At 44.0% G+C, this 10872-nt stretch overlaps 2 non-coding genes across 2 annotated transcripts; one reads left to right on the top strand and one right to left on the bottom strand.

Moving 5' to 3' along the window:
- The first annotated feature begins 1661 nt into the window (after nt 1-1661).
- Nucleotides 1662-1733, top strand: trnap-agg (transfer RNA proline (anticodon AGG)). Its single transcript has one exon. It is a non-coding gene; the product is annotated as a tRNA-Pro (tRNA).
- A 102-nt stretch (nt 1734-1835) lies between these two features.
- On the bottom strand, nt 1836-1907 carry trnap-ugg (transfer RNA proline (anticodon UGG)). The gene has a single exon. It is a non-coding gene; the product is annotated as a tRNA-Pro (tRNA).
- Nucleotides 1908-10872: the final 8965 nt, after the last annotated feature.

Genomic DNA, 10872 nt, shown 5'->3' on the forward strand with positions numbered 1-10872 from the left:
ACTTTTGGAGTGTGAGTGCATCATAAAAAGGAACAATAGGTTAACATTTCAGGTGTAATGAAGTAATGACTACAGTACACTCTCATTAACTCTCACAATAATTCTCACAATCCAATTTCATGTGTCAGAAGCAGCAGAGTAGTGGCCTCAGTAATATAAGTATGCCATGAGTCACATAACAACAACTTTACATAGCACTTTACATAGCTCCCAAGTGTGTTGGCACTAATCAGAGGCAGCTTCAGCAGATTGGACATACCCGCAGGATGGAAGACGGTCACATACCCAAGGACCTTCTGTATGGTGAGGTAGCCGGGGCCAGACAACCCAGTGGGGTGCACAAAGCTCCACTTCAAGGATGCATACAAGCGTGACATGAAGGTACTAAATGGTGACTATCGCACCTTAGCTGGTGAAAGAGGGAAATGGCGACACATCCTGTCGACTAGTGTGCACTACCACGATGATCAATTGCTACAGCACCATGGCAATAGGCACCTACGTCAAAAATAGCTCTGCGTCACTTGGCAGCTTTGCCTGTGGCACTTGTGGCAAAATTTGCCTCTCGAGGATTGGCCTTCACAGCTGTCAGCAACGTTGCACCAAGAGAAGACACCCACCTAAGTGGATTGTTTGCTGCGTGTACATCATTTTTGTAAATGGAAGGATGCCAACCCAACCCAAATCAGGTGTGATGGCCTGAACTTACTTCTCTTCCAGAAAGTTTAATTCCACCTTCTTCTGGTGCCTTTAAGGCCTTCACATTGGATTTGGGCTGCATTGACACTGTAACTGCTACATCCGCCTGTTACTAGTGTTACTGTGGTGTAAATGCACCGTTAGATGTGAATCAACTTGATGTTCATTTTGGGAAAATTAACCAATTTTATACATGGCTGTGGATGTTATGGAGCAAAGCTAATGAGCCTTAGTTTCCTCTTACAATTTTTACATGTTTCCTTACTCTCAAGTTAAAACATTGTTTCAGGAATAAATTAACTGCAATGTGAACAGGATAGTTTTGGAGTCAGACACCTGCTATGCGCAGAACACAATTACCACATCACTGAAATAAAATCTTACTGTAAAAAGTCTGCAGACTCTGCGTCTGACCAAAGGTCTTGGACCTGAAACGTTAATGCAACGTCTCTCTCGCAACCGATGCTGCCTGTGCTCTTGAGTGTCATTTCATCTTTTTAATTACCAAAAACATGCATAGACCGTGCATCTTAAAACAGGAAGAAAGTAAACATGCATTTAAAAAAGAGCTAATGTGGGGTAAATTAAAATCCATAAAGCAGCAACTGAGGGGACTTCATGAACATCAAACGAATAACAAAGAAGTGGTAAAATAAGAATGACAGGAGCTGTAGCAAAAAGGCGCAGCTTTTCTTATCGTTTTGGTAATAAGCAATAGTTTACTATTATCGGGCAATTTTATCACAACGTGTTAAATTCAGATTGAACCGTAGGATCATCACTGAATCAAATCATTGGATGGTTGCAGCACAGGAAGAGGCCATTCGGCCTGTGGTTTGTGCAATCTGCAGCGGCACTGAGGCCAACATTCTGGAACAGTCACGACAATGTAACAATAAATGGAATGTAGAATCCCGGTTGGAACCAATGTAAAGTTTGCTGCAGAATTCGTTACGTGTAGTGGCTCGTTGGTCTAGGGGTATGATTCTCGCTTAGGGTGCGAGAGGTCCCGGGTTCAAATCCCGGACGAGCCCCGTTTTATTTTCACGCGCAAGTAATAAAATTAGTTTTAATTGTTTTTTTAAACCACAAAAATAATTTCTCGGTGTCCGGTGTTCTATGTCCCAAAAAAAAAGGGGCTCGTCCGGGATTTGAACCCGGGACCTCTCGGACCCAAACCGAGAATCATGCCCCTAGACCAACGAGCCGACCTGCGACAAATACTGCAGCGCTGAAGTTAATGTTACTGTAATGTCAATATCGGATCGGATGTTCGAGCGTTTGGAAGGAACGGGCTAAATGTGAGATTTTAGACTAATTGCGACCGCTGATTATAAAAGGACTGTCTCGCTCCGCAAATGACCGCTGGATATCTTTACCGACTTCCGGGGTCGGGTTCAATGTTGCATTGCGGATAAACTCCAGGGCAGCGCAGCAAATAATTTTTTTACGATTAGCTTCCTTTACATGAACAGTCACACTGTTGTTTGTGGGGGCGGGCAGTTTCTGAGCATCCATAACACAGAGAAACCCTCTGGAAAATAGTGGTGCTCCCGCAGTTACTGCAGCATCCGCTTGTCCATGGCTAACATTACTGCAAAACCCGTCCTGCAGTATAAAGAAGGGGACTGGGACGGGTCAAAAGCTCCAAGGATGAAGCTATTGCAGCCCTGCTCGGGTTCAGGGCTTGTTCTCAACCACTTCACCACTCTTCACAACATCCACTAGTCCCAACCTAACATTCCCATCAGACTGAGATGGAAGGGGAAAAATTACAATCTAGATTCAGTGTTTTTATAAAAGCAAAATACTGCAGATGTTGGAAATCTGAAATAAAAACAAAAAGTGCTGGAAATACTCAGCAGGTCTGGCAGCATCTGGGGCGAGAGAAGCAAAGTTAACATTTCAGATTAGTGTTCATTTACACCCATTGAGGAAGCAGTAGATATTCTTCAACGTGTCAGTCAACTTTAGTGAACAAACCTCGCTCGAATACATTTAGTGGTGTTCAGTCAGTCAGAGGAAGAAAAGCATTCTGCTTTCCAGGCGATGTTAAATAATTCTCTCCTGCCAACATCAGGAGGCAATGTCTCCGAGCAAACAATGAGCAATCAGTTAAGGAACATCAAGGAATGGAAAGTACATCTTCTTCTTTGGGCTCCTTGTCTCGAGAGACAATGGGTAAGCGCCTGGAGGTGGTCAGTGGTTTGTGAAGCAGCACCTGGAGTGGCTATAAAGGCCAATTCTAGAGTGACAGACTCTTCCACAGGTGCTACAGATAAAATTGGTTGTCAGGGTCTGATACCAGTGACGAGCTCGCTGTACAATGTGTCCTTGGGGATCCTGCCAGCTTCCATGCGGCTCACATGGCCAAGCCATCTCAAGCGCCGCTGGCTCAGTAGGGTGTACATGCTGGGGGTGTTAGCCACCTCAAGGACTTCTGTGTTGGAGGTCCTGCGAACCTGATGCCAAAGATTCTCCGGAGGCAGTGAAGATGGAATGAATTGAGACATTGCTCTTGGCTGACATACGTTGTCTAGGCCTTTGTTGCCGTAGAGCAAGGTACTGAGGACACAGGCTTGATACACTCGGACTTTTGTGTTCCGTGTCAGTGCGCCATTTTCCCACACTCTCTTGGCCAGTCTGGACATAGCAGCGGGCGTCTTTCCCATGCGCTTGTTTATTTCTGCATCGAGAGACAGGTTACTGGTGATAGTTGAGCCTAGGTAGGTGAACTCTTGAACCACTTCCAGAGCATGATCGCTGATACATATTACAGTAACAATAGGATAGCATAACAATAAATTAAATTAGAGCAGGAATGTACGATGTTTCAGTTTGTTGGTTTAGGGGTATGATTCTTACTTAGGGTGGAAGAGATCACTGTTTCAAATTCTGAATGAGACCTACTTACATAATATTTTCAACAAAATAGCCATTCTAGATCAAATGCTGGGGAATTAAATGGGGCAAGTGGAGCACCTTTTAGTGGGAGAGCATGGGGAAACACTAATCATTAGGTTTATTAGTGTTATGGAAAAGGACAACGACCATTTAAACATAAAAATATTCAACTGCAGGATGGCTAATTTCAGTTAAATTAAATTAATCTCAGAAATATAGTAAACAGTGGATAGTAGCAGGGTTCAGATGGACAAAGATAGACTGATGAAATGGATAGACACGTGGAAGATGAAATGTAAGTGTGATGTAGTGCTGTGGAGATAGAACCATAGAAAAATTACAGCACAGAAGGAGGTCATTCAGCTCGTCGTGTCCAACCGGCCGAAAAAAACTAGCTGCCCAATCTAATCCCACTTTCCAGCACCTAGTCCATAGCCTTGTCGGCTACAGCACTTCAGGTGCATGTCCTTTTAAAAGAATTTAGGGTTTCTGCCTCCACCACCATTCCTAGCAGTGAATTCCAGACACCCCCCACTTCTGGGTGAAAACGTTTTTCCTCGTGTCCTCTCTAATCCTTCTACCAATCACCTTAATGCCTTTGACAAGGTCCCTCATGGCACACTGGTACAAAAGTTGAAGTCACACGGGATCAGAGGTGAGCTGGCAAGATGGATACAGAACTGGCTCGGTCATAGAAGACAGAGGGTAGCAGTGGAAGGGTGCTTTTCTGAATGGAGGGATGTGACTAGTGGTGTTCCGCAGGGATCAGTGCTGGGACCTTTGATGTTTGTAGTATACATAAATGATTTGGAGGACAATGTAGCTGGTCTGATTAGTAAGTTTGCGGACGACACAAAGGTTGGTGGAGTTGCGGATAGTGATGAGGATTGTCAGAGGATACAGCAGGATATAGATCGGTTGGAGACTTGGGCGGAGAAATGGCAGATGGAGTTTAATCCGGACAAATGTGAGGTAATGCATTTTGGAAGGTCTAATGCAGGTGGGAAGTATACAGTAAATGGCAGAACCCTTAGGAGTATTGACAGGCAGAGAGATCTGGGCGTACAGGTCCACAGGTCACTGAAAGTGGCAACGCAGGTGGATAAGGTATTCAAGAAGGCATATGGCATGCTTGCCTTCATCGGTCAGGGAATAGAGTATAAAAATTGGCAAGTCGTGCTGCAGCTGTACGGAACTTTAGTTAGGCCACACTTAGAATATTGTGTGCAATTCTGGTCGCCACACTACCAGGAGGATGTGGAGGCTTTGGAGAGGGTACAGAAGAGATTTACCGGGATGTTGCCTGGTCTGGAGGGCATTAGCTATGAGGAGAGGTTGGATAAACTCGGATTGTTTTCACTGGAATGACGGAGGTGGAGGGGTGACATGATAGAGGTTTACAAAGTTATGAGCGGCATGGACAGAGTGGATAGTCAGAAGCTTTTTCCCAGGCTGGAAGAGTCAGTTACTAGGGGACATAGGTTTAAGGTGAGAGGGGCAAAGTTTAGAGGGGATGGGCAAGGCAAGTTCTTTACACAGAGGGTGGTGAGTGTCTGGAACTTGCTGCCAGGGGAGGTGGTGGAAGCAGGTACGATAGCGAAGTTTAAGAGGCATCTTGACAAATACATGAATAGGATGGGAATAGAGGGATATGGTCCCCGGAAGTGCAGAAGGTTTTAGTTTAGACAGGCATCAGGTTCAGCGCGGGCTTGGAGGGCCGAATGGCCTGTTCCTGTGCTGTACTGTTCTTTGTTCTTTTGTTCTTAAATCTGTGCCTGGAGTATTGTGTGCAATCTGGAGTATTGTGTGCAGTTTTGGTCTCCTTATCTGAGGAAGGATGTCCTTGCTATGGAGGGAATGCAGCGAAGGTTCACCAGACTGATTCCTGGGATGGCAGGACTGACATCTGAAGTGAGATTGGGTCGATTAGGCTTGTATTCGCTGGAGTTTAGAAGAATGAGAGGGGATCTCACAGAAACCTACAAAATTCTAACAGGATTGGACAGACTAGATGCAGGAAGGATGTTCCCGATGGCGGGGGAGTCCAGGACCAGGGGTCACAGTCTAAGGATAAGGGGTAAGCCATTTAGGACTGAGATGAGGAGGGATTTCTTCACCCAGAGAGTGGTGAACCTGTGGAATTCTCTACCACAGAAAGAAGTTGAGGTCAAATCATTAAATATATTCAAGAAAGAGTTAGATATAATTCTTAGGGCTAAAGGGATCATGGGCTACGGGGAGAAAGCGGTGCAGTCTCAAAGGGCTGAATGGCCTACTCCTGCTCCTATTTTTTCTATGTTTCTATGTGCCTCCTGGTAATTGACCTCTCCGCTAGGGGAAACAGGCCCTTCCTGTCTACTCTATCTAGGCCCCTCATAATTTTGTATACCTCTATTAAGTCACCCCTCAGCCTTCTCTGTTCTAAGGAAAACAACCCTCGCCTATCCAATCTTTCCTAATAGCTGCAACTATCGAGCCCTGGCAACATTCTTGTAAATCTCCTCTGTACTCTCTCCAGAGCAATTATGTCCTTTCTGCAATGTGGTGACCAGAACTGTATGCAATACTCTAACTGTGGCCTAAGTCATGCTGTCCTCTCAGAAGCCAATCAGGTTTTGATGTATTGTGTTTTCAGCTGGCTAATGTCTCACATTCCTCCTCATGCTTGTGAAGATACCTTAAACTTCATTGCACATATGCTTGGACTAAAGAATATTGATTTATTTTCTGACTGCTTGTAGGAGTGAGGGACTCACACAGCAGACTGTGGAATCACCTTGAGATCAGACATTAGGCCAGGCATTTGGATTTGCTCAAGTTCCCTTTTCCTCAACCGAGAATTCCCCCCCTCTCCCCCCACTGTTGTTGACAGGGCCCTCAACCGTGTCCAGCCCATGTCCCGCACCTCTACCCTCACCCCTTCCCTTCCCTCCCAGAACCGCGACAGTGTTCCCCTTGTCCTCACTTTCCACCCCATCAGCCTCCAACTCCAAAGTCCTCCGCCATTTCCGCCACATCCAGCGTGATGCAAGTACCAAACGCATCGTCCCCTCCCCTGTCAGCATTCCGAAGGGATCGTTCCCTCCGCGACACCCTGGTCCACTCCTCCATTACCACCACCATCTCGTCCCCTTCCCACAGCACCTTCCCATGCAATCGCAGGAGGTGTAATACCTGCCCATTTACCTCCTCTCTCCCCACTATCCAAGGCCCCAAACATTCCTTTCAGGTGAAGCAGCGATTTACTTGTACTTCTTTCAATGTAGTATACTGTATTTGCTGCTCACAATGTGGTCTCCTCTACACTGGGGAGACCAAACGCAGATTGAGTGAATGCTTTGTGAAACACATCCGCTCAGTCCGCAAACATGAGCCCGAGCTTCTGGTTGCTTGCCATTTCAACACTTCCCCGCTGCTCTCATGCTCACATCTCTGTCCTGGGATTGCTGCAGTGTTCCAGTGAACATCAACGCAAGCTCGAGGAACAGCATCTCATTTACCGATTAGGCACATTACAGCCTGCCAGACTGAACATTGAGTTCAATAATTTCAGAGCATGGCGGGCTCCCCTTTTTATGTTTAGTTATTTTTTTTTATTTGTTTATTTTATTTAGTTTATTTAGTTTGTTTCTACTGTGCCTACCCACTGTTTTTTTAATGTTTGTGCTTGGAGCCAGGGCTGTTCATTTTAAAGTCAATTGACACCCTCTCTGTACTAATGCTTTGTCTTTCACCACACCATTAACATACTGTTACCTTCTGATCAGTTATTCTCTGTGACCTTGTCCTATCAACACCTTCTCTTTTGTTATCTCTTGCCCCACCCCTGCTTAAACTTTTTACATTTCTAATATTTGCCAGTTCTGATGAAGGGTCACTGTTTTTATTTGAAGATTACATTTGCACTGGCTGCACAAAGTATATGTAGGATTGGTTCTGAAATTACATCAACACCCACCCCCAACCCCCTCTCCCACCCCCACCATCATACTTCCCAAAAAATGTCTCACACAGCAGATTGAGGAATCACTCAGCACTCAGTGAGGATTGAACTGGGGCCTTCCCAGTCAATATGACTCAGTTTTATATTGGTCAGCATTTCAACCAAAGAAGTCATGGCAGGCAGTTGAAAGGCAATAGCCTCTTAATATATTTTTTGACATGATGGCCAACTCTGCTCAGCAACTTCAAATAAAAGCAAAATACTGCAGATGCTGGAAATCTGAAATAAAAACAAGAAATGCTGGAAATACTCAGCAGGTCTGGCAGCATCTATGGAGAGAGAAACAAAGTTAACATTTCAGGTTGATTGATCTTTCATCAGAACTGGAAAAAGTTTGTGATGTAACAGCAAAATGTGGAGGAGAGGAAAGAACAAAAGGGAAGTCCAGAACCAGGGGTCATAGTCTAAGGATACAGGGTAAACCTTTCAGGACTGAGATGAGAAGAAATTTCTTCACCCAGAGAGTGGTGAGCCTGTGGAATTCGCTACAACAGAAAGCAGTTGAGGCCAAAACATTGTATGTTTTCAAGAAGGAGTTAGATATAGCTCTTGGGTCTAAAGGGATCAAAGGGTATGGGGAGAAAGCGGGAACAGGTTACTGAGTTGGATGATCAGCAATGATCATAATGAATGGCGGAGCAGGCTCGAAGGGCCGAATGGCCTACTCCTGCTCCTATTTTCTATGTTTCTATGGAAGGTCTGTGATAGGATGAAAGGAGGAGAGATTAAATGACAAAAGGGATAATAGTGCAAGACAAAATTTATTGGGACAAGGAAAGAAACACAAATTTTGGTCTAGAGGAGGTGCTGTCTGAAAAAATGGCCGATAAAATGGGAGCAGTGATTATGATCTGTTGAACTCGATGTTGATCCAAGAAGGCTGTAAAATGCATAATACAAAGATAAGGTGCTGTTCCTTCAGCTTCAGTTGAGCTCCATAAAACAGTGTAGGAGGCCAAGGACAGAGAGATCAAAGTGTAAGTGGAGAGGAAAGTTAAATGACAGGCGACCAGAGGCTCAGGGCCATTCACACAGACTGAACGGAGGTGTTCCACAAGGTGATCACCTAATCTGCGCTTGTTCTCTCTCATGTAGAGAAGACCATGTTGTGATCAGCACATACAGCATACTAAATTGAAAGAAGTACAAATAAATCGCTGTTTCACCTGGAAGGAGTGTTTGGGGCAGTGGAGAGTGGGAAGGGAGGAGGTAAAAAAGCAGATGTTGCATCTCCTGGTGCTTGCATGGGAAGGTGCTGTGGGAAGGGAACGGATATTAGGGGTGACTGAGGAGCGGACCAGGGTGTCACAGAGGGAACAAACCCTTCGGAATGCTGAAGTGGGGGGAGAGTGGACAATGTGTTTGGTGATGGCATCATGCTGGAGGTGGCAGAAGTGGTGGAGGATGATCTGTTAAATACGGAGGCTGGTGAGGTGGAAGGTGAAGACAAAAGGAATTCTATCGTGGTTCTGGGAGGGAGGGGAAGGGGTGAGAGCAGAAGTGCAGGAAATGGGACAGACACAGTCGAGGGCCCTGTCAAACATGGTGAAGGGGAATCCTTGGTTGAGGAAAAACGAAGACATATTGGAAGCACTTGTATGCAAGGTGACATCATCAGAACAGATAGAACTGCAATGGAGAAACTAGGAGAATGGAATAGAATCCTTACAGGAAGCTGGGTGGGAAGATGTGTAGTCAAGGTATACTAGTTGACAGCCTATCCCCCGGAGACCTGCTCAGTATTTCCAGCATTTTCTGTTTTTATTTTAGATTTCCAATATCTGCAGTATTTTGATTTTGTATAAATGCAAATTTAGATGGATCTATTATCATCTGTGCACTATATTTACGACATCTGTTTATGTATTTGCATATATTCCTGTCTATGCTATTTTAACAAATAGAAAATTAAGCCAAGAATTTTTTTTAGAGGTAATTGAAAGTTCAGATCAAGTTGTTTAGTTTTCCATTTAGTTTTGCATTTTGTTAGCATGTCATTGCAACATCCTTTCATAATGCTTTTCACAGTATAAAAATTGTGTTACATTCTCAAACTCCCTTTTCTCTGACCTTTACCATTCATCTAACAATGATATTACAAATGTGTCAGAATATATCAATAACTTAGCCATTGAAGGTGAGAATAGACATGTGTATCACCTACTTCAAAGGTGTGTTTCGTCATGTCTAGGATGCTCCCAATCAGATGTGTAGCGTTTACAGTAACACCTGGAGTGATGCTGATACATGATTCATCACATGGAGCCATCCAGTTCACAAAACTTCCATCTATCTTACCACTTAACCAAAAATTCTCTGGACAATGCCCAGCATTCACAAATAATTAAGCGTTCCTTCAAATAATCAGCAATAGTTTATATTGATTCAGAACCTTGAATGTAAAGTACACCTCAAAGCATTTCATGAAAAGAAATAAGGAGAATGGCTGCAGGAAGGAAGAGTTTAGGAAAGGTGACTAAAGACTTGGTCAAAGAGATGGACTTTGGGAACTTTTTTTTAACATCGCATGTGGCAGAGTTTTGAAAATGTTGGAGGTTATGGAGAGTGAAGGAGGGAAGACTTGGAAGGAGAAATTTGAAGTGTATACTTGTGTAAAAGTCGAATTTTTGAGACTAATTTTTGAGGCTAAAATTTGGGGGGGCAGGGGGGGCATCGACTTTTACGCGAGTCATATTTTCGAACTTTTATTAACAAAATAATAGCCAGCATGGAGACAGGGCGTAGAGTCGGATGGATGCACGGGAAACTATGTATACATCCTGGCCACGTTCACTGAGCCATTCTGCAATTTTACGATCGAATTGTGGCCACTTGCTAGGCTTTCCTCTATGGCACTTTTCTTCTTTGGCATCTTCATGAGCTGTGTGGAAAGCTTTTTCCAATCTCTGACGTTCTTCCCTGATACTATGAATTCTTTTGCTGCTGCACAATTATTCGCCTTCTCTGCACATGCACTGACTTTTAGTTTAAACTACACTGTGTATTTGTTGTTTTTCTTGGCGTCATATTGAAAAAAGATGGGGATTGTAGGTGAACATTCAGGTATTTATACTAGTGCATAATTAGAATGTTCTGTCTGCGCTCGGAAAGTTAAGGTCGACTTTTACATGCAATACAGGAAAAATTCAAGATTTTCTGGCCTAAAGTCATGGGTCAACTTTTACAGAATATCGACTTTTACATGATTATATATGGTAGTTAAGTCTGGATAGGGCGATTGCATTTTACATTTCATAGAATATACA

This window comes from Heterodontus francisci, chromosome 15 (genome assembly GCF_036365525.1).
Source record: "Heterodontus francisci isolate sHetFra1 chromosome 15, sHetFra1.hap1, whole genome shotgun sequence".
NCBI lineage: Eukaryota > Metazoa > Chordata > Chondrichthyes > Heterodontiformes > Heterodontidae > Heterodontus > Heterodontus francisci.